The 23,501-nt window shown below is 47.5% G+C and overlaps 10 non-coding genes across 10 annotated transcripts; 7 read left to right on the top strand and 3 right to left on the bottom strand.

Annotated features, from left to right (window-relative positions):
- The first annotated feature begins 1,397 nt into the window (after window positions 1–1,397).
- Window positions 1,398–1,470, top strand: trnav-cac (transfer RNA valine (anticodon CAC)). Its single transcript has one exon. It is a non-coding gene; the product is annotated as a tRNA-Val (tRNA).
- A 634-nt stretch (window positions 1,471–2,104) lies between these two features.
- Window positions 2,105–2,176, bottom strand: trnad-guc (transfer RNA aspartic acid (anticodon GUC)). The gene has a single exon. It is a non-coding gene; the product is annotated as a tRNA-Asp (tRNA).
- Window positions 2,177–3,372: 1,196 nt separating this feature from the next.
- trnav-aac (transfer RNA valine (anticodon AAC)) lies at window positions 3,373–3,445 on the top strand. Its single transcript has one exon. It is a non-coding gene; the product is annotated as a tRNA-Val (tRNA).
- An 847-nt stretch (window positions 3,446–4,292) lies between these two features.
- Window positions 4,293–4,364, top strand: trnae-uuc (transfer RNA glutamic acid (anticodon UUC)). The gene has a single exon. It is a non-coding gene; the product is annotated as a tRNA-Glu (tRNA).
- A 451-nt stretch (window positions 4,365–4,815) lies between these two features.
- Window positions 4,816–4,888, top strand: trnav-cac (transfer RNA valine (anticodon CAC)). Its single transcript has one exon. It is a non-coding gene; the product is annotated as a tRNA-Val (tRNA).
- Window positions 4,889–14,782: 9,894 nt separating this feature from the next.
- Window positions 14,783–14,864, bottom strand: trnas-gcu (transfer RNA serine (anticodon GCU)). Its single transcript has one exon. It is a non-coding gene; the product is annotated as a tRNA-Ser (tRNA).
- A 4,075-nt stretch (window positions 14,865–18,939) lies between these two features.
- Window positions 18,940–19,056, top strand: LOC138234877 (U5 spliceosomal RNA). The gene has a single exon (XR_011187952.1). It is a non-coding gene; the product is annotated as a U5 spliceosomal RNA (small nuclear RNA).
- A 230-nt stretch (window positions 19,057–19,286) lies between these two features.
- On the top strand, window positions 19,287–19,431 carry LOC138234863 (U4 spliceosomal RNA). Its single transcript, XR_011187938.1, has one exon. It is a non-coding gene; the product is annotated as a U4 spliceosomal RNA (small nuclear RNA).
- Window positions 19,432–20,739: 1,308 nt separating this feature from the next.
- LOC138234853 (U4 spliceosomal RNA) lies at window positions 20,740–20,881 on the top strand. Its single transcript, XR_011187928.1, has one exon. It is a non-coding gene; the product is annotated as a U4 spliceosomal RNA (small nuclear RNA).
- Window positions 20,882–23,128: 2,247 nt separating this feature from the next.
- Window positions 23,129–23,202, bottom strand: trnat-agu (transfer RNA threonine (anticodon AGU)). The gene has a single exon. It is a non-coding gene; the product is annotated as a tRNA-Thr (tRNA).
- Between the last annotated feature and the right edge of the window lie 299 nt (window positions 23,203–23,501).

Below are 23,501 nucleotides of genomic sequence, written 5' to 3'. Positions count from 1 at the left end.
TAGCTAATGCCCGCTGGTTACAAATTACTCGCTATGAAATGTACTCGTTTATTAACATCACGTTAGAAGGCTTAGACGCTATCAAACAAGAATTAAGGGGAGTTAGATTAATGGCACTTCAGAACAGGTTCGTGCTGGATCTACAAAATGCAGCATCTGGAGGAGTCTGTGCTTTAATAGGAGACTCCTGTTGCACATTTATTCCAGCAAATGAAAATGATTACGGAAATCTTACGCTTGCTATTCAACATTTGAAAGAACTGAGAGACAAGGTGGACAAAGAAAGAGGCATTAAAGATACACCTGCTTTTCTCTCTTGGTTAGAATCACTGTTTGGGCCGGGGGGAATGTGTTTTTTCAAGTTACTAACACCAATTATAGTAGCTGTGATACTTGTCTTCCTGTTTTTGTGTTGCTGTTCGACTTGTATTATTCCAATGCTTCGCAATATGATAATGAATATGTTTGCGCATCAGTATGTTCTGATAAAAACGGAAGAATCTGAAGTATGGGAGCCTCCTGGGAGTCCATATGAAGAATCTAACTTTTAATCATTTTCAAGAATAAAAAGGAGGGAATTGTAGTGGAAATCTAATGAGTTAATTGATTCTTAAAAATGTAGAGAGCTTTGCAAAAAAATATATTGGTGCTTTTAGATAATATTTCAAGGATATAACTGCTATGCTACAGTACGTGCAGAATTTTAGAAAACAGTTCGTCAACAAAGTACACTGTTTAGGTTAGTTTAGAAGACAATGTACCAAAACAATATATGCTGTCTGGGTCATTAGAATTAGCTGAAAGTAACTGATAAACTTTCAATAACAAATCTAGTGTTTTTCTCTCGCTCTATGAGGTAATTTGTTTTCTTTTAGAGAAAGGGGAAGTTTTAGAAGGGACCAAGTGCTGAACTTTTTTTACAGCGCAACGTCTTATAAAAGCCCTGTACTGCTTGTAACTAATTGAGTCTCTGATGCACTTTGCGAAGTGGCAGCAGGGCTCCCAATATTGCAATATTGAAATAAAGACCTTACTCAGGTGAGAACTCTCTCTTGTGGCTTCCTTGATAGTTAAATTTCCACGACAACCCCCTTCCTTGAAATGGACTCCGTGAATGCTTTTACTGCTGCCACCCTGATGAAGGCTCATTCAGAGGATGGCTGGCAGGAAATTGGTAAGAAGAAAAAGAAAAAGAAGAAGGTAACAGGTGAGACCGAAGAGAAATGTGTTTTGTAAAGACTGGTTCCACTTTCTTATGTAATATGGATCTAAACATAAGGCGTGCTGGTCAATGGAGAGAGAGCACGGTCCATCAGCGCTCCCCAATAAAGGCACTGGAAGCAGCTGAATCGCATTGGCGAAGCTCAGCGCTGGGCCGCTGGGCACATCTGACCACAGTTTCCGTAGTGTAGTGGTTATCACGTTCGCCTCACACGCGAAAGGTCCCCGGATCGAAACCGGGCGGAAACAGACCAGACTTCTTCTGTCGCCACGCACAAAAGGGGATTTGGGATTCGCCTAGCGCTGTGATCAAACAGACCCACTCACCTCTTAGTGTGGCGGGATCTGCACAGTGCATGTCGCAGCGCATCCTGCTTTCACTTCAATGCGCGTCCTGATGTACCCCGGTCTCCCGCGTGACAGGTGGGGACAGGTGACAGGTCCACGTGACAGGTCCTATACTAACGAGGAAGACATCTCTCTCTCCGACCCCCGGCATCGTGTCCCGACCCAACGTGCTGGAAGCCGACTCGTGCTGTGATTCCTTTACGGGGCAGAAATGACAACCGAGGAGCCGAGAGATCATTTCAGCATTTCGCGTCTGAACGGAAAACACAAACGACCAACTCGGAATGATTTGCCTTTGACGCTTATCAAAGCGTTCTTTGTGCATCGAACAGACCCACTCACCTCTTAGTGTGGCGGGATCTGCACAGTGCATGTCGCAGCGCTCCCTGCTTTCACTTCAATATGCTTCCTGATGTCGAGTCGTGTGCCGTGCGGAGGCTCTGAAAGCGAGAGCAATGAAAAGGTGCACGACGCTGTGTTAGAAAACAGAGAAGTGAAAGGCAGTCCTTTCTCTAAGGAGGTAAAAGAAAAGCTACTCCCCGTCGGGGAATCGAACCCCGGTCTCCCGCGTGACAGGCGGGGATACTTGCCACTATACTAACGAGGAAGACATCACACGCTCCGACCCCCGGCATCGTGTCCCGACCCAGCGTGCTGGAAGGCGACGCGTGCTGTGATTCCTTTACGGAGCAGAAATGACAACCGAGGAGCCGAGAGATCATTTCAGCATTTCGCGTCTGAACGGAAAACACAAACGACCAACTCGGAATGACTTGCTTTGGACGCTTTTCAAAGCGTTCTTTGTGCACGACAACTGCGCCGCCTAGCAGATACAAATGGGTTGTACAACTTTGAAGTAGCAAATGGAAGAGGGCTAAGCCTCCTCTCTCTTAGCCCAGGTTCGATCTGTCTCCCAGAATCACCAGGGCGCACGCACACACACACACCCGTGCCGTTGAAGTACTCTGCTTTATTTCTAAGGGCAACTCAACATTCACTCCTACCCCGAGTGCAGAAAAGACAGCGTCTGCAGCAACAGCAGCTCAGGTCTCTGCACAGGAGCTAAGCTGCCCCCATCTCCTCTGCTCTGCAGCTCCTACGGAGTGGAGTCCTGCCTGGAGCCGTGTTTGCAGGCGGCGGCTCCCCGCACCCTGTCTGTGCGTCGTGTCCAAGAGCTCCTGGGAGGAAGAGAGAGCCCTCCGACTCGGGGGCTTTTCCACGGTCTGTGTGAGGAGGGGCGGGTGTGTCCAGCAGCTTATCAAGCGGAAGCCTGGGGCGGCGGAGAGCTGTGATCGTGCAGACCTTGAGGTGTCACCTCTTTGTCTGCTTTCCCGCCCTCCCTCCACCCAAGCTCTGCTCCAAAGTAGCCCGGCAACCCCTCACACCTGCACGTGTCACAACCTAAGGTGTGGTCATGAGACACCCATGGGGTGTTGTTCTGTTCTTGCTAATTGTTTCCTGCCCGTCGCAGGCAGGAGTCCATGCGAGGAAGAAGCGCTGGACAGAGCTCAGAGGGCGCACCTGGGTGGCTTTCCTTCTGAGTGACGTTCCTGCAACACTCTCCCGCTACTCTTGGTGCGCTCATGCCGCAACACAGGAAGGCTGGAGCAGGTGGCTGTGGGCTCTGTGCACCGCCGAAATAGCTCAGCTGGGAGAGCGTTAGACTGAAGATCTAAAGATCCCGGGTTTCGGTGTTTTGTTTCATCGCGCCCTTTGTTCCTCTCTCCAGCGCCCCCTGCCTAAAGTGACGCGTCCCTTTCTCAGCCCGAAACGCAAGCGAGACACCAGCAGCAGTCCCTGCAGGTTTCCGTGGTGTAGCGGCTATCACGTTCGCCTAACACGCGAAAGGTCCCCGGTTCGAGACCGGGCGGAAACAGCCTCGTTTTGCACGCTCCTGTACTTCACAGAGGTATTGAGCGACCGGTCATTTGTTCCCAATGTATTTCCGGTGCCTTCATGCACTCTTGTACCAAACGCACGTTCCTTCTGTATGCGGAGCCGATCATTTGCAATTGGGCTGTGCCGACAGATCAGGACGAGCTCTGTCGGCTCAAAAGCAGCGCAGGACCTGCAACAACAACAGAAAGATTAGCATCCAGCGGGGGCTTCTTAGTGAGCCCAAGATCTCATCAAGAATCGGCTCCAGCAACAGGGCTGGGCGCATTGTTCCATTCTCCGACCACTCTCGGTGTAAACAAGTCCCTCCTGGTCTCTGCTTGAATTGCACTTTCCTGCGTTTGCTTTGGTGTAACTGGCTTCCCCTGCATGGGCGAATGTGAAGAAGATCCTTAGTAAGTCATTGAAGAAACCCGAGAAGAGGTCGGAGTGGTCTCTGTCGTTCATCAACGATCCAGTCAGGCAGTACTCCTCTGTAAAGCGCCGTTCGTTCACATCAATTGGCTTTTTTTTGCCTTCATTCGTGCAAGTAGTAAAAGCAGACACCCCTATTCTGCCTTGACCCGGATTCGAACCGGGGTTGTTGCGGCCACAACACAAAGTACTGACCACTATACGATCACGGCGAGTTACCGATACACACGTGGCAGGGCGGAAAAGGCTGTGCTCTCTTCGTGTGACATAATTCGGGAAAGTCCTGACGTTGCATTTCAACTGAGCCCCAGTATACATCGACCCTTCGACACTCTGAGTGACAACTCTCTTGCGTGTTTTCTCATATTTCTGTAGTTTGCTTGCATGATGCCCGGAACAGAAGGGTTGTGCACTCCCATATGGTCTAGCGGTTAGGATTCCTGGTTTTCACCCAGGCGGCCCGGGTTCGACTCCCGGTATGGGAACGTGTACATTTTGCCTCCTGCTTTCCAAAAGATCAGCACTGTGTACGAAGGAGCCGCATTAAAACTACTCAACGTGCAAAACGTGCGAGAAGAGGGGGCGCTTGTTTCCAGCCGAAACTTCTCTCGTGTGAGACGAGCTGACCATCGCTGCAGGAGGTGGGAGGGTCACTCTGGTAGACAGGGCTGACCTTCGGCAATAGGATTTATACTCTCCAAGATGATATTTGCACTTTCTGGAGAGGCGATTTTCTCCACTTCAGTAGCCCGATTTCGTCGATTGCGTGGAGAGGGCTGTAGAATGTGGCGCCATCTTTCCTGCTCCGTCCATGACAGGCGTGCTGGTCTCTGGAGAGACAGCACGGTCCATCAGCGCACCCCAATAAAGGCACTGGAAGCAGCTGAATCGCATTGGCGAAGCTCAGCGCTGGGCCGCTGGGCACATCTGACCACAGTTTCCGTAGTGTAGTGGTTATCACGTTCGCCTCACACGCGAAAGATCCCCGGATCGAAACCGGGCGGAAACAGACCAGACTTCTTCTGTCGCCACGCACAAAAGGGGATTGGGGATTCGCCTAGTGCTGTGATCGAACAGACCCACTCACCTCTTAGTGTGGCGGGATCTGCACAGTGCATGTCGCAGCGCATCCTGCTTTCACTTCAATGCGCGTCCTGATGTACCCCGGTCTCCCGCGTGACAGGTGGGGACAGGTGACAGGTCCTGTACTAACGAGGAAGACATCGCTCTCCGACCCCCGGCATTGTGTCCCGACCCACCGTGCTGGAAGCCGACTCGTGCTGTGATTACTTTACGGAGCAGAAATGACAACCGAGGAGCCGAGAGATCATTTCAGCATTTCGCGTCTGAACGGAAAACACAAACGACCAACTCGGAATGACTTGCCTTTGACGCTTATATACCTCTTAGTGTGGCGGGATCTGCACAGTGCATGTCGCAGCGCTCCCTGCTTTCACTTCAATGTGCTTCCTGATGTCGAGTCGTGTGCCGTGCGGAGGCTCTGAAAGCGAGAGCAATGAAAAGGTGCACGACACTGTGAAATAAACATTAATAAACGCATATATAACGTCGAAAACACATCTAACACTAGGAGTATACAGCACTCTGCACAGTGTACGAAGTAAATTATTTTCGCAGTAATTAATTATATTTACTATATTTATTATACACGTGTAAATTAATTACTGCGAAAATAATTTACTTCGTACACTGTGCAGAGTGCCGTATACTCCTAGTGTTAGATGTGTTTTCGACGTTATATATGCATTTATTAATGTCGTCGATTTTACGGTTGCAATTCGACGTTGATTATACGTCGAGGCGACGTATATATACGTATAGCCGTATTTTCGGCGTGAATATACGTATATTCGACGAATCAATGCCCACAGCTTGGCATACAAGGGTTTTGCGGAGGGGTCTTGCCACCTGCCTGAAAAAAAAAACAGTAAAATGTTTGAGTGCCTATAGAGTTTCTATTTTTATTTTCTTGAGAAAAGTTGATACCATTTCCTGGAAACCCCGTCCCCCATCAGTGCGCGGTGCCCGGGGAAAAATCTGTAGGGGGGCGTCTGATATTCTGAGCGGGGGTGATATTTCGGTTGAAACGGAGCTGTACGGTGCAGCTACCCAAATGAAATCTCGCAGCTATGCCATTAATTAGTGCTTTATGATAGAAGATATCGACTAGCAATCTGGTATTTGCGATGAAGTTCAGTTTCACATTTTTCGTCACTCTCACTGGAGAGTATTGCCTGGAGCGAAAAGTACCATAAGCGTTCATTTTTGCAGCTACATGGACGTTCTGAATTGTTAAGAAAAAATGTTGTAAAACCAACAGAAAGCACAGACTGCTATAACTAGTCCTAGTTATATAACGATTTTAAGTATAATGATAAACTACTGCAAGGAATCGGTCCACCTGAGCAAACAGGATCGTAATGTTGACACTCAATAACGACACTGATATGTGCAGCTCCTGGACGGATAGCCCTCCTGCCCATCAAACAGACTGAGTGACTGTTCGTGTCATTTAGTGTTGTCTGACCATTGACAAAGTACAACTATTTTTTAGGGCGCAAATTAAGTTAGGTAAATCTTTTTGCCCAAAACTGAAGGGGCAACATTCCCCCCTCCCCCCGTGATGCCAGGCCTGTCCCCATCCTATTCCATAATGTCATTATATATAATACCATACAACAGTGACCGATCCTTACTAACTACATGCGTTAAAATTGCACATCAGCTCATAGCAGGGGGCACATAGCCGCGATGTATTATCAATGTTATATTTCAACCATAATATCGACAACATTAATAAACGCATACGTTGAGAAAATATCGAACCCAGCATATTTTCCGGTTATATACCACAATGCATTGCTAGTATTCGTTGGTCACAATTTTGGACACGTTTTTCAAACGTAGAAGTATATCCGCAAATATCTCAGCAATCCTCTTTTGACGAGTAAGTATGAACAATAATAATACTATCTGAATACATACAGATCTTTCTTAATATTATTTTGATAAAAATAGTACGTGAATAAGCAAAAAATGGCACATAAAATAGTGTGAATGGGGAAGATGACACAAAATTGTTTTGCCGTTTCTCTATTCTTATTCTATGTTGTACTTTCAAACTTTGGGTACTCTTTAATTAGGACAGACTTTATTGCTCAACTGCTATGATGCAAGCCAAATTTTATACATTTATTTCAGTTTTGAGCTTAGTAAACCGTTCACTTTTTAGATTATACTAAAGAAGATAATCATCATTTATTTGGGAAGTAATATTATACAATTTTCTCCTAGCTGCGGTGCTGAAGTCCCACCCTACATCAACAGAAAAAGAAATAAAGGAGCATGCAATGTGTTACTTGAAGAATGCATATGAAAGACGGGGGGCCAGGAGATCTGGACACTGAAAATAATAGGTTTTTGGTTCTAACTGTTAGGACAATTAGACAGGGTTTGCAAATAGTGGACAAAAATCGTCTTAACTTCCATTGTAATATTTTTTTTCTTGGAAATATAGAAGTTGTACATTTTAAAATGTATATTTGAATCAAAATGTGGTTTTGAGTTAGTGTGTTAATGTAATTAGTTTTGTGTTTGTCATTACTATACTGTATATTGCCATGTTACCAGAATTTGTAGCTGAAGTTTAAGACTAGTTGTGTTTTTTATGATTATTGCCCATATGTTGATTGTTGATTGATTGTATACAATGTATAATTTGAAATACATATGTTTCAGGTGTGAATGTGTATTTTCAGAATACATTTCTAAACCTAATCATTGGCTTGGTTTACTTGTTTCTACGCCTATAAAATCTATCTTTGATGTATAATAGACCTCTACCCATATACGTATAATAGACCTTTAATGTTATCCGTATAACAGACCTCTACCCATATACGTATAATAGACCTCTAAAGTTATACGTATAATAGACCTCTAAAGGTATACGTATAATAGACCTCTAACCATATACGTATAATAGTCCTCTAAAGTTATCCGTATAATAGACCTCTAAAGTTATCCGGAACTCCAACCATATATGTATAATAGTCCTCTAAATTTATCCGTATAATAGAACTCCAACCATTTATGTATAATGAACGTCTAAACATAGACGTATAATTGACGTATAACTTTAGACGTATATTAGAATTTCATTCTAGACGAATTGTAGACCACATTTAGACGTCTAAGGTATGCGTTTAATAGACGTATATTATACGTCTTTTGCCCACTGGGACTACTGAATGGCGTAGACCTGAAAATAAAACTCACGCGCAACAGAGATGCTTTCTGCTTAATGAACAACATCGGAGAACACAAACTGAGCGTACTCTCTGCATCTTTGTTTGTGAACGCCGAAGCACTCCTGACGGTCGCACCACTAAATACCTAAATACCCCATAGACCGCGTACAGATGAAAGTCTTCAGCCTGCCTGCAGGGAGCCATGTGTGTAACCAAGAAAACCTCTTTCTCGGACAGTTACCCAAAGTGGTAATTTTGGGGTTTGTGGACAAAGCGGCATTCAGCGGCAGTTTTACACAAAACCCCTTCAAATTTAAACACTACAACATTAACTTTCTGGCTCTCTACACGGACGGTGAACAAATCCCGACTAAACCGCTTCAACCGCTTCAACCAGACTTCCAGAATGGACATTGCGTCGGTGAATATTTTAATCTGGTGGAAACATCCGGGAAGCCTCTGAAAGTCTTTTTTTGTGTGTAACAAAGTTGCATTTTCATGTCCGGACGGGGAGACTTTATCATTCCGACATGAAGCCACCCTTAAGTCCTCTGAGGCGTGTCTGTCTGCAAGGCTTGTATTTTGGAAATGTTTTTTTGAAACGGAGAACGACTTTGAAATAGGCTTCCGCCGGCGCCTCGCGATCCAGGTAAGATTGTAGCAAGAACGCAGCGGTGGCGGGGTTTGCTGTAGTCGTGGCCGAGTGCTTAAGGCGATGGACTAGAAATCTATTGGGGTCTCCCCGCGCAGGTTCGAATCCTGCCGACTACGTTGTCCACCTCCTGTCGTTGTGTTCTGGCGCAAGCAAAGAAGCGCACCTCTTTGCTGTTCCTGGTGGTTTTAAAACGCCAAATCGCTTGTACCCGCTGCCTTGGAAATAAATTCTTCAGCGTCTGCAAATGGCATTTTGCAGCTGGAAGCAGATGTCGACGCGTTTTGCACAGAGCACCAAAAAAGCGTCTTTTTTGAAGGTCCAGGCACTGAGCATTGGTGATTTAGTGGTAGAATTCTCGCCTGCCACGCGGGAGGCTCGGGTTCGATTCCCGGCCAATGCAGTAGCTTTTGCAGCGAGCGGCTCCATCACTTGCATCCCCTTGCAACTTGCAACTGAAAACCCACTGAAGCTAAGCAGGTGTGAGCCAGGTCAGTACCCGGATGAGGGTGAGCTACAGGGAAAAACAAAGCTTCCAGCTGGAAGCGGTGTTAATGGTGCCGGCGGGGGGGCATTCACCCTGAGGTCTGTGCGGGTCCCAATTCCCCAGCATAGTGACAGAGAAATAAACATATTTTGGCAACTTTGGTCACCCCCATTTAACTTCTGGGGCAGGAAAAGCACACTTTTCAAAACTTGTTTTTCAGCTCGAAATAAACGTATTTTTTCAAACCTTGGAATCCCAATGTAGCTGCCTGGCTCATTAGAGCCCACTGAGTCAGCCCTTAACCCCACTGTGCAGAAGCTGTCAAAACGGGTTTTTCAGCAGAAATAAACACGTTTGGGCAACTTTGGTCACCCCCATTTAACTTCTGGGGCAGGAAAAGCACACTTTTCAAAACGTGTTTTTCAGCTCGCTGTGACCTCTGTTTTACATCTCATCCAAAAGACAGCGCCCTTTTACAACACAGCGTCTCTGTCACTATCATAAGTGACTGCCATCATAAGAATATGAGTCCAATATTTTAGAATATAGTCGGAATGACTTCTAACCTTACCTGTGGTGTCTTTAATCCCTATTGCTCAATGCATGGTGTACGTACTGCATAGATGTGTCTTGAGAATGAGGAATGGGCCCCTGAGACCGTCATTTACCTGTTTCACAAATGATCGTATTTTACTAGAGATTCTGTTTGGGATTCAGATGTGCATTCGGACAGCAATCCCTTTCAAGAAATGATACGTACTGGATGAGGTCAAAGGTGCTGGAACACTGTATTTAGGATGTGTTTGCAGTGATTGTGTGTCTCCTGCTTCATCGCAGTGATATATAGATGTGCTCCTGTAATTTATTGGTACATGCCCAGGGCAGTAAGCAGTCTGAGGATTTATTTCCAGACGGCATAGAGCAGTGAAGCAGTGAAGTAGTGCAACACACTGGATCATTATATTATTAGAATCTATTCTACTTAAATTATTACATTATACACAATTTGAGTTCATTTTAAAAAGTAAAAGGTAATGAAAGGAATGCATTTTCATAAGAAAGATAATACCGATATGCATGTGATAATCTTCCTTATATCATGTAGTGCGTCAGTTGGACACTTTGTGGGCTTGAAATACAAAGCAAATCATGTTCTATGGTACAAGTTAAATACAAAACGTAAGCTTTTATTTTAATTAGATTTGTTTATAAAGCATAAGCAATCATTTATTACATTAATATATGTGAAAATGACATTTTAGCATCATAATATTACATAAAGGTCTCTAGCTTCAACACAGTGATATATATATATATATGCTCAGTGATTTATTGGTACATGCCCAGGTCAATAATCAGAATGCAGACGGGCTACAGGTAGTGTTGTGAAATACTTCAACACACTGGATCGCAGATTTAGACCCCCTGCACTCTTACTCCTTAAAAACCAAAGAAATGAAGATATGTAGCAATCACATTGTAACAGGGGTGACAGTGACTTAATGCTTATACTAGTGGACTTTTGGTACCTTTAGGGTACGGTGTTCCCTGAAGGGCTCTCAAACCCCGCATTTCAGATGCCTAGCTGTATCACTGATGTGTTGCACCTCAGAATCACTTTTAACCTTACCTCTGGTATCTTTAATCCCTATTGCTCAACGCATGGTGAAAGTATTGCATAATTGTGTCTGAAAATGAGCAATGGGCACCTGAGAGACTCATTTGCCTGTTTCACAAATGATCATATTTGACTAGAGATTCTGTTTGGGATTCAGTTGTGCATTCTGACAGCAATCCCTTTCAAAAAACGATACATTCTGGATGAGGTCAAAGGTGCAGGAACACTGTATGTGTTTGCACTTATTCTGTGTCTCTAGCTTCAACACAGTGATATATATATATATATGCTCAGTGATTTTTTGGTACATGCCCAGGGCAATAATCATTATGAGGATTTATTTCCAGATGTGCTAGGGGTAGTGTTGTGAAATACTTCAACACACTGGATCGCAGGTTTAGACCCCCTGCACTCTTACTCCTTAAAAACCTGAAGCGTCTGGCGTCTCGCCGACGTCGAACACCCCCCTCAGGCTGTACTCGTACTCGGCTAACTGCTGTGGAACCCTGTGTGAGAAGCCGTTGGCCACGGTGACGGCTGGCGACCCACGGACGCCCCACTATCGGCCGGCTCCAGCCCCAGCTGGTCCTCTAGAGCCTCCCCACACGGCTCCTCCTCCCGGGCCTGGTAGGGGGCCAGCCGGTCTTGGTGCAGGACCACCACTCTCCCCCGTGTTCGCAACCGGACACGGTAGCAGACCTCGCCCACCACCCAGAGTACCTCAGCGGGCCCCTCCCACGACGGCGCCAGCTTAGGGCTGAGGCATTTGCGGCGGCGCGGGTTGTACACCCAAACCGAGTCCCCGGGCTGGAAGGCAGGCCCCCTGCAGCGCAGGTCGTAGTGCCGCTTCTGCCGGACCCCCGCCTGTGTCAGGTGGGTCCGTGCAAAGCTGTGCACCTGCTGCATCCGCTGCCGCAGGTCCCATTCGTAGTCCGGTCCAGCCAGCGGTGCCGACCCGTCTCCGGGCGACGGGCCGAAGACCAGGTCCACCGGGGTTCACATTTCCCGGCCCAGCATGAGTGAGGCTGGGGTGCACCCGGTGGATTCCTGGACCACGGTCCTATACGCCCAGAGTGCAAGGGGGAGGTGGCGGTCCCAGTCCCGTTGGTGCCGGGACACCAGGGTGGCCAGCTGGGTGGTGAGCGTACGATTAAACCGCGCCACCAACCCGTTGCTCTGGGGATGCAGAGGTGTGGTCCGCGTCTTAGTGATCCCCAGGCACTGGCACACTCTGGCGAAGACCTGGGACTCGAAGTTACGCCCCTAGTCACTATGTAACTCCTCCGGCACCCCCAGCCTGGCAAACATCCCCTCCAGCAGTGCATCGGCCACCGTGGGGGCACTCTGGTCCGGGAGGGCGTAGGCCTCCGGCCACTTCATAAAATAATCCATGGCCACCAAGACGTAGAGGTTCCCGGCCTCGGTGCGCAGAAACGGGCCCAAAACGTCCACCCCCACCCGCTCCATAGGAGCCCCCACCTGGTGTTGTTGGAGGGGGGCCCGAGAGCGCTCGGGGGGACCCTTCTGCGCCACGCACACTGCATACGTTCGGCAGTACCACTCCACGTCCCGGTGGCAAAGACCCCAATAAAAATGGCCTCGGAGGCGCTACAGGGTTTTTTTACCGCCAAAGTGCCCCACGCCCGGCTGGCCATGCACTGCTCGGAGCACCGCCCCGCGGAGCGACCAAGGCACCATCAGCTGCCACCGTACCTCGCCACTGGAGGGTACCCGGCACCCCCGGCGCAGCACCCCGTCCTTTACCTCCAAGGCCTCCCACAGGGCGCAGGGGGCCTTGACGGACTTTGGGTGTGGGGCGAGCTTCTCTCGCGTAGACCGCACTCCGGCTACCACTCCTAGCATGCCCAGCGGTACTACGAGCGCCTAGGGGCGCTTCCTCCTCACCACCAGGCGAGGGCGTTACAATACATAGAATATGCATGTAAAACGAACAGATCTTATCGAGAGGGTTATCAGAATACAAAAGGTATATATTCAGTCAGTTACAAAGTGTTACACATATCAAGAGGACATACATTCAGTATATCATTCATTTAGACCATTTCATAAATGAACCTGGTAATAACTTCTACATTAGATACTGAAAACAAGTACATAACTCTTAGGAATTAAATTGATATCAACTGGTTGGGATAACAATTGAATTCGCGAGCAGTAATGCAGTGAAGTTGAATACTCATCCAATCTCTGGGGATTCAGATCTCCTGCGGGCACAAAGAAACAGTTGCAGGCTTGTTGCTGTCCAATCCGTGCTCTCTGTCTAGGTGCCAGGCTGTGCTGTGCGGGTTGCGACGGTGCGCTGCTGATGCTCACTGACCGGCTAGTTAGTGTTGGCTTTAACTAGCAAAGTTTGTGCACAGGAGAAAAGATGACTGTGGGTCCCAGCAAGTCAAGAAGAAGACCGGTTCGTTCCTGATGAAGAGCTAGTTCTGAATAGTGATTCAACTGTCCACAGTTCCGACCTGTTCACGAGGCCTGCTGCTGGTGCTAACCTCGGGTGGATCCTCTGGTTACTCTCTGGCAACCTCCGCTTTAGACTCTTAGAACAAAGGAAAGTTCTGGCACTCGGACACACTGGCCGTTCCGTGGTTGTCCGGGCTGAGTCTCAGGATGGTCAGGAGGCGCGCTGTGAGAATGTCCTGCCCTTGGGAGCCTTCTGCTCCTGGGCTGTCCTGCCCTGGAATTCTCCTTTGAATTCCCTTTAGAAAACTCCACAGAAATCTCTACTGAATTCCCACTGAATCTCTCAGGCTCTCTGTGTTGCCTGTTTTTACCTGGAGGAACTTCAGCTCGTTGATTGGCTGAAAGTTCCATGGGCATCAGAGTCCCACGTGGGTTACTCGGCCCTACCAGTCCCTGATTGGTTGATCAAGGTGAGATATGAGTCACTTACTCCTGACACTTAGGAATGCAGTCCAGATGTCCATCTGGCACTCCCTAGACAGATAGGCGCCAATGGATGACCATTGATCATGATAGCCAGGCTTAGCTAAGTGCATCCCCCTTTGGGAGCTGTCCCTTATCAAGGGAAACCTTAAATCAGCCTGCATGAATAGTTTCTCTGTGGCTGCACCACAGAGATGAACAGAGAGATGAGGCCTAATTTGGGAAAGCTCAGAAACACTTAATTCTTTCTTATTAATAAGCCTCGCCGCTACACCGCCCAAAGCACTTCTAAAACAGGAGATTCGCGTTTGGGAAAACAGGTCTACGGGTCTGAAACCTGCTCCACGGAAAACAGCTCTGTTGCGCTTTTGATCAAAGGGAGATTCGCTGTTCTTACTTTTTGATGACATAACACCCAAAGGGGCTTCTTTGGAGCTGGATTCCAACCAGCATCCTTAAGTTTCTTGGCAGTATCCTTTACAGTCCTCTGTTCGGTCGACAAGGGACTGAAGGGGGCAGCTTTCCTCACACATACAGTGCAATGTACTGTAGTGTTCCCCTTAATTGAATTCGCAGTTCTGCATCAAACCTCTAACTCGTTTCCTTAGCTTGGATTTAAGCCACGAAGCAGGCTTCTACTGTATAAACGTCTAGAGGAATCACAAACTATTTGAGAGGCCACCATCCCAGGGGGAACTGACAAGTCTATCCCTAAACACCTAGCGCAGTCTCTCGAGAGACCGTCAAAAATCGCTTTCTCCGTTTGCGTTGCAAGTAAGTGAAAACGCGGTCTCAACCCAGAGCCACTTGGCAGCAGCGGCACGTAAATACCGTTACTGTTACTGCTCGATACCGACGTTAGCCTACTATACCATGTTCAGCCACCGCTAGAAAATGCACGGCTCTAGAACCGGAGCAAATGACAGGAGGGCCAACGCCGAACGGGCACACGTGTCAGACATGGAGCGCGACGAGGATGGGATTCGAACCCATGCGTGCAGAGCACAACGGATTAGCAGTCCATCGCCTTAACCACTCGGCCACCTCGTCGAGGGATCTGGGCTGTCCGGACATGGGTTGGCGCGCTCCAGATGATCTTTTTCTTTTTTTTCCCTCGTACTCGAGGGTCATTTTCCTGTTCCACGTGCGATTTCAACATTTTCCTTGGGAGATGCCAAGCCAGGAATTAATTCTCCAGGACCTTAATTCTCTTCTCTTGCAGCCTGAGATCATGTCCTTCTTTTGGCTCCCTCCAGTTCTGATAAAAAATCTCATTCTTAGATTTGTTAATTTTTGCAGAGAAAGCCAAAGAGAAACGCTCACAACACTGCAGAGCTCTGCTAATTGAGGTACTGTCAGAGAGGAGCAGGGTGACGTCATCCATGTATAGAGATGTCTTTACCTCTCCTCCCCCACTTCCAGGCACTGGTATCCCATTAATGGCCTGATCCTGGCGCAAGGCACAGGCTAAGGGCTCCGTAGCCAAAACGAATAACAAAGGGGATAATGGGCAGCCCTGCCTCACTACTGAACAGACTTCAAAGGGGTGTGATCTATTGCCATTAACCATTACTCTGCTGTTGCTACCTGTGTACAGCAGGTTAATCCACTTTCTCATGATGGGGCCAAACTTCATGTGCTCAAGTACCGATGTTAAGTACTGCCGGTTTAGGCGGTCAAAGGCCTTTTCTAGGTCTACACCTAAAACGCACAGAGGGAGGGAGCGATCCTCTGAGTACAGACAGACATCCCTCAACAAGGCCAGGTTGTCGCTCATCAGGCGTCCTACTATCCCACAAGTCTGTTCTTTCCCTACCAGTGAGGCCACTACATTTTGTAGGCGCAGGAAAAGGGCTTTGGACAGGATCTTAGTGTCCACGCCTAACAGGCTGAGGGGTCTCCAGTTCTTTATGTCATTCTTTGCTCCTTTCTTAAACAAGAGAGAGATAGTGCCTTCTCTTAAAGAGTCAGGCAGCAATTCTGTCTTATAGCTTTCCTCGAATAGGAGCAGTAGCGGATCCTGAAGCAGATCCCAAAAGGTGCAATAAAATTCTTTAGGGAGCCCGTCAGCACCCGGAGTTTTCCCCTTCTGTAAGCTCTCCATAGCCTGTCTCAGCTCTTCTACTGTCAAATCCCTCTCAAGTACTTCCCTATCTTCTTCACTCAAAACGTTTTCTAGCTTTGAGGTAAAAAAATGAATTTCTTCATCCTTTACCTCTGTAGAGCTGTACAGTCTTGAGTAGAAGGCCTCGGTGCAGGAGAGGATAGCACTCGGCTCTGTTCTCTCTCGTCCCTCCTCATCAACTACACTTTCCATGACAGACTTGGAGCCTACCACTTTCCTGAAAAAGAAGCGAGTACACTTCTCATTTTCTTCCAAGAACTGCACTCTGCTTCTTAACAGCACTCCTCGACTACTTTCTTGGCTATGCTCCGGATGTCCTTTTTTAAAAGGGTGATATCCTCGAGCACATCGAAGCCACTGTGCAGCATCGTGTAGAGACGCTGCAGCTGCCTCTGTTTCCTGGCTAGCACTCCTCTCCGTCTGGCAGCAGCCTTCCTTCCCTCAGCCATGAAAAAGGCCTTTGTCCTCATCTTCACCTCCTCCCACCACTCTCCTACTGACCCGTACAGACACTGCAAGGACAGCCACTGTGATAGTTTCTCCTTGTAGCGGGATACTACCCCCTCGTTCTCTAGCAGCTTTGTGTTGAGTTTCCAGAGGCCTGGGCCAAAGACAGTCCCGCCCTGGAGTTCCACTCTACACCCTAAAGCCTGATGATCTGAGAAGAAGACAGGCTGAAGAGTGACCCCAACAACTTTCACTCTCTCTGAGACAAAGCAATAGTCAATTCTGGAGCTGCTATTCCTCCCTGACCATGTATATCCTGCTGTTGTGGGATATATACATCTATATGTGTCTGAGAGTTTAAAGTCTTGAACTAAGTTTTGCAGGGCCAGTGAGCTGGAATCCAATTTTATCGGAGAGCTAGACTGCCTGTCTGTGTGCTCTAAGATACAATTAAAATCCCCTCCCACTATCACGTCTGTGCTACTTAACAATAGGGGAGAGAGTGCCTTGAGTAGCTCCACCCTTCCTCCCACGTCAGTAGGACAATACACATTGATTAGCGGCAGGTTAACGGTCCCCCATTCCACATCCACACACAGCAACCTGCCATCTATGACCCTCTGAATACTTTTCAATTTGAAAGCCCATCCTTTGAAAAGAATGGCCACGCCAGAGGCTCTGTTGTTATTGTCCCCTGACCAAACAGAAGGCCCTTTATCCCACCTATCTTCAAAGCTTTTATACCTCTCTTGATAGGCTAAAGCACACTCCTGCAACATCAACACATCTCCCTCTCTCTGCTGGAGGTAATCAAAGACACACTGGCATTTAACTCTGTCATTGATACCTCTGGTGTTAAGAGAAATTATGTTTAGAGCCATATTACATAAGAAAGTGGAACCAGTCTTTACAAAACACATTTCTCTTCGGTCTCACCTGTTACCTTCTCTTTTTCTTTTTCTTCTTACCAATTTCCTGCCAGCCATCCTCTGAATGAGCCTTCATCAGGGTGGCAGCAGTAAAAGCGTTCACGGAGTCCATTTCAAGGAAGGGGGTAGAAGGAGGGGTGGAGGGGTTCCAGCTGTCCCCATCGCCATGCTCTCCTTCCTCCTCGCTCGGGGAGAAAACAGAGTCATTTTTCCTTTTCCTCAAGTCCAGCTCCTGGGAGCACCGAGGGGAAAGGGGTGCAGCCGATGCACCAGTCTCCTCTTCCCCCTCAACCACCAGCTGTTGCAGATCCTCCGTGATGGACTGGATGGAGGAGAGGAGGGCATCTGTAGCACTTGCAGAGTCTGAGAAAAGCAGCTCCGCTGAATCCTGGGTATCCTCGCTGGACCCGCTCCACCGGGGGGCCCCACACTGGCCCTCGTTCTGAGGAGCAGGAGTGGGGGAGGGGTCCTCGCTGTTCTCTGGGGTTTTCAAACCCTCGTGCTTGTCTGGTGCAGTCTGCGGTTGTGGGGGCGTAGTGGATTTCTCTTCCACCGGCCCCGGAGCCACAGCAGGACTGATCCTGGCTGGAGGCTGAGACTCTTTGTCCAACAAGGGTTCTTTGTTTGACTTGTTGTTTGCTTTGGCTTTTTCAGGCCGGTTTGGCTGAAACAAGCACTGCCTCATCCTTTCTCATTTTGAGTTTATAGGCGTAGGCGTGAGGGCAGTTCTTAAAAACGTGTCCTTCCGAGCCACATAAATTGCACTTTGGCAGCATTGAACAGTCAGAGGCTTAATGTCCCTGTTTGCCACAGGTCTTGCAGCATTTCACAGTGCAGGACGATGCCAGGTGTCCCACAGCACCACAGCGCCGACAAACCTTTGGTTGTCCCACATAAAAAACATAGCCATTGCAGGCGCCCAGCTGGATTGTAGAGGGCAGGTGCCTTAAGCCTCCATTGACATTGTCCGGTAGCAAGCGAACCTCGAATTTCCTTGCTCCTGTTTTTATACCGTCAACATCTCTAACCTCAGTTCCATGGTGGACGGTGCAGTACTGCTTAAGCCAGGTGTGAATGTCCTCCGTCTTTGCCATTTCCGAGAACATAACAACCTCTCTCTCTGTGTCAGAGGCTGCAAGTTGATCTTCTCAAGGGCAGGAACTTTCCCTCTTTTTGCCTCAAACACATCCACACATTGTTCAAACAGAGAATAGGTAGCAAAAACAACCTCAAATGCTTTCTGACCTGGGAGAGCGAAGATGAAATACAAGTGCCGAGGTTCAAAGCCAAGTTCCTTCTGTAACACTTTTCTGCTGAACTGCATACGATCCATGAAGAGGTCATCCAAAAGCTCAAAACGTACAGCATTCTTGCGGGATCCAAAGGTTGCCATCTCAAACTGCAAAACAAACACTGCTTCCACAAAACAAGAAAACAATCCAACTACTCCAACTACAGGCTGATCAAGGTATCTCCCCTGCCAGATAAGCAGAGAGCCGCAGGCGATGAGCCCGGAGCTGAACGGGCCCCACTGGCTCGTTTGTAAGGCCAGGTGCATTGCCAACCACGACCGGCAGGGCAGAGGACTTGAAGGCGGCCTGGGCTCCTGCAGCTGTCCAGCCACGCACTCTGGTTTCTCTTCATCTCGTACAAATCTTTTGCCTTTTACTAAAGATTTCCATGGAGAGGAGCATGAATGAGTTCCATACAATTTTTGTGCTTCCCTGCCTTTGGGTGGGGCGCAGCTGGGCTGGTCAAAGAGAGAAAACAAAACCGCTCACAATCGCTCTTATTACGGCGACTGTGGCCTTCTGCTCTGCGAGTCCTCGGTCTCAGCCTGTCTGATTGGCGCTCTTTTCTTTGGGGGGCGGGAAGTGTCCGGCCGCAAATATGAAGCGTTACAGCAACGACATGCCATGAGACGATTGATAACGATTTCCATAGGATCCCCGCGGTTGCCTGGCTACCGTCAGCTTTGCGCAGTGGCAGTATCGTAGCCTGTGAGGTTTAGCCGAGGCGCGATTATTGCTAGTTGAAAACTTTTCCCAATACCCCGCTTCCGCCGGTTTCCAATACAATCGGCGAAAGCAATTTTTGAGCAAGGTGTTTAAAGACAGATTTTGTCATGGTAACATCATGGTAGAAAGAAACAAGCTTGTTACGTCTCAACAGAAACGCTCTTTAGCTCTTTCAGCGTTATGCAGAGAACAGCGTCTGTCGAGATCACTTTTGAGTCAGCGCGAAACGCCGTGTGCTGTCAGTTTGATTTCATATTGCTCGTAGCGGCGCCCGGCTTTTGTCTGTCAAACGTTAGGTTGCGCTTCTTCATGCTGCATCGTCGGCATGAGTGGAGCTCTTTAAACGTCTGTACTTACTGCGCCCCATAAGAAATTGTTTGTCCCCGTTCAAAAGAGATTGTGCGATGTCCTGCAGCGTTCACAAAGCAAACCTTTGACAGTTTGAAAAGAGGAATTTATTCTGCTTCCTGTGCGTGCAGTAGTTACAAAGTTGAACGTCTTTACACGATCTGCTGCAGTTTTCAGTGGGCGGGCTTTGTCAGATGGCTTTGAAAAACGCACTGTGTTTCGGCTCGGGAAACATCATGAGCAGTGTCCTGCATGTTTTCTGTGTATAGCTGTCTTTTAACGCATACAGAATTCATTCGAAATCATTGATTTCTCCAATTAACAAGGGTCCCTTTTTGAACCTGCGAGAAGCATTCTTTCAATGTAACAGATTTACTCCGAGGAAAGGCAGCATGACATTAAGAGTAGCTCAAGCTTTCAGCACCCGTATCGGACTGCGTGTATGCAGACACCGCTCAGAATCCCCTGTAAGATTCTCCCTCAATTCCGTTGTGCAGTGCTTTACCTCTTTCAAAAGGCTTCACTTTCCTAGTCACATTCCAAGACTCATCGAACCCGGGCTGTTTCCTCCAGCGGTATAGTATTGCAGTGAGACAGCACGATGCCTGCAAGACTATGTCACGCTAAACGCCACAGATTGTGTTTGTCCCTTCGTGTCAGTCGTCCTGCAGCCACGGGAAGTGGGACACAAACATGCTGCAATGCTTTCAGGACGTTTGGATTTGTTTGTGCAACATCCGAGAAGAGTACTTGTGGCTTGAATGTGAACTGTACGTGCCCGCCCCCTTTCCTCTGTAGTGCATGAGTTCCTCCCGGCATGCCCTTCGTCATTGTTCTGTCATCTTGTATTTAAAGGGTTGTATTTCTGCTGCTGAAAATAAGCAACGGTTTTCTCACAACGCCCTTTGTTCCCGACGGAGCCCTTGTCTGTCATGAAATTCTTTAAAACCTCAAGCTAGAAGAAGAAGACGACAAATATGAAGCGTTACAGCAACGACATGCCATGAGACGATTGATAACGATTTCCATAGGATCCCCGCGGTTGCCTGGCAACCGTCAGCTTTGCGCATTGGCAGTATCGTAGCCTGTGAGGTTTAGCCGAGGCGCGATTATTGCTAGTTGAAAACTTTTCCCAATACCCCGCTTCCGCCGGTTTGCAATACAATCGGCGAAAGCAATTTTTGACAGTCTCGTCAGAGCGCGACATAGTCTTGCAGGCATCGTGCTGTCTAACTGCAATACTATACCGCTGGAGGAAACAGCCAGGGTTCAATGAGCCATGGAATGTGACTAGGAAAGTGAAGCCTTTTGAAAGAGGTAATGTCGACGCTTTTTTTTTTTTGGCGTGGTACTAATAACGCCAAGGCTGGGGTTCGAGCCCCGTACGGGCCAGGTCCTTTTCTCCTCTCTTACAAAAGCTGTTAGGTTCCTTTCCGTGGTGAGATGGGTTGTGATGCAACGCTACCACATAGTGCCGACAGACAATTAAATGACAAAAATGAAGAGAGTTAAAGCAGCTGGAGAGGTTTTCTTACAACTTTTGAGCTGACACAGTTTTGGAAAATGTTTTCTTCACGCTGCACTGTACCACATAGGCAGCCAAGAGTCTCCAAAACAAAACAGCATTGACAGTCATATAATGTCCATTAACCCCGGTTTTAAACACAGTATCATGTCTGCCATCATAAGAATATAAGTCCAATATTTTAGAATATAGTCAGAATGTCTTCTAACCTTACCTGTGGTGTCTTTAATACCTATTGCTCAATGCATGGTGTACGTACTGCATACATGTGTCTTGAGAATGAGGAATGGGCCCCTGAGACATTTACCTGTTTCACAAATGATCGTATTTTACTAGAGATTCTGTTTGGGATTCAGATGTGCATTCGGACAGCAATTCCTTTCAAGAAATGATACGTTCTGGATGAGGTCAAAGGTGCTGGAACACTGTATTTAGGATGTGTTTGCAGTGATTGTGTCTCCTGCTTCAACGCAATGATATATAGATGTGTTCCTGTAATTTACTGGTACATGCCCAGGGCAGTAAGCAGTCTGAGGATTTATTTCCAGACGACATAGAGCAGTGAAGCAGTGAAGTAGTGCAACACACTGGATCATTATATTATTAGAATCTATTCTACTTAAATTATTACATTATACACAACTTGAGCTCTCAGCACCGTACTGAGCCCAGGTGTTTTTCTAAAGCTGTCAGGTGCAGTTCATTTACATGAAGGAAATCTCTTACTGGGTACGATTACAATGCAGTAAGTAGCACAGGCTACTTAGGGAGTAGGCTGATGTGTTTAAAAACGACCCGAGCCAGCAGGAGTCGAACCTGCAATCTCCTGATCCGTAGTCAGACGCGTTATCCATTGCGCCACTGGCCCTGGTGTGACACTGCAGGACTGTAACCCAGTGAGCTTAGCACTGCAACTAGTAAAATATTACCCCCGGTCCATTCTTTTCCAAAAGTGAGAAACACCTGTTTTCTACATTTTGTCTGTTTTAAAACCATATCTCTTTAAACCAAACCAAGAGTTTGTCTTTTGCACTGATATTCTGATTCATTTCGATTTCAAAGAAAAAAGAAACATTACCTTCCAAAGCATCATAAAATTGTCCCTTCCTCCAGACTCTACTTCTCTCTTGTAGTAGTACAGCAGACCTTTCCAGGTGAGCAGATCACAGAGTCCAAAATGAGCTTCCTCCATCAAGCAAAGTACCTGAACATGACTCTTTCATCATAAAAGCGCCCCTGTAATAAAGAAATTAAATCCGAAATCAAGAGGGCAGTTGCCTACTGAAGTTCAAGAAGTCATAAATTTTAACCTAGCAACACATTAAAGGCTGCATCTATACAAGTACGATTCTAGAAATGCTCACCAGATTACGTTTTAAGAAAGAACTGCGCCTCAGGTTCCGCCGAGATCTTAACTCGGATGGCAGGATTCAGAGTCTGGTGTGGAATGATGGCGCACGGAGGGTCCACATACTGTGGATCCCTCAGTGTTCTTCCGCGTGTTCAAACCGCCAGCGTGTGACTCCCCTGTCCCCGTGACCTCATTGCTCTGCTCTCGCCTCTGTGCAGCTGAGCCCGACTCATGGTAAAGTGGAAAAAAATATGCCCTCAACGTGAGATTTACTCTGGAGTGAGGATAGTTGTTACCTTCTTATCGTTGAAACGGATGTATGTGATATGGCGACTAGGTTCTTCTCCATTAGCAGGCTTAAGGTTAAAGAAAAAAACATTGCTGACTTCTTTTTTTTTTGCCAGCTGCGAGCGCTGATTAGCGAGGTTTGTATTTCATGTTTTGCAAGTTGCATCCATTTTAAGAAAAACAAGTCGTTCAAGACAGGAAATGAATACTTGCATTTAATTAAGTCTAGACGTATGCGGTTGTCCATAATGACCAGTTCTGTTTGAGAACACAGAACAAAAAAAGGCACCGCTGGGATTCGGACCCAGGATTTCCTGTTTACTAGACAGGCGCTTTAACCAACTAAGCCACGGCGCCCCGGAAGTGCTGTCCTTTTGCAGCCACTTGGACACACCACTCAGACACATCTGCATTCGGTGTGTGCTCCGCCTGCTCGCTGAGCAAGTTGCCACCTTTACATACAATAGCAACATCGACACCAAGAGAAAGGATGACAAATGGCTTTTATTGGACTTTTCATGTCCAAGGAGCTCAATGTGCTTTCTGTGTACAGCAGGGCCACTGAACTCCACACTGGCCACTGAACCAAAGCAGTGGCTTGCTGGCTTGACATCTCCCAAGGAAAATGTTGAAATCGCATGTGGAACAGGAAAATG

This window comes from Lepisosteus oculatus, unplaced genomic scaffold, assembly GCF_040954835.1.
Source record: "Lepisosteus oculatus isolate fLepOcu1 unplaced genomic scaffold, fLepOcu1.hap2 HAP2_SCAFFOLD_76, whole genome shotgun sequence".
NCBI classification, from domain to species: domain Eukaryota; kingdom Metazoa; phylum Chordata; class Actinopteri; order Semionotiformes; family Lepisosteidae; genus Lepisosteus; species Lepisosteus oculatus.
This window is presented reverse-complemented; position numbering and strand designations above follow the sequence as displayed.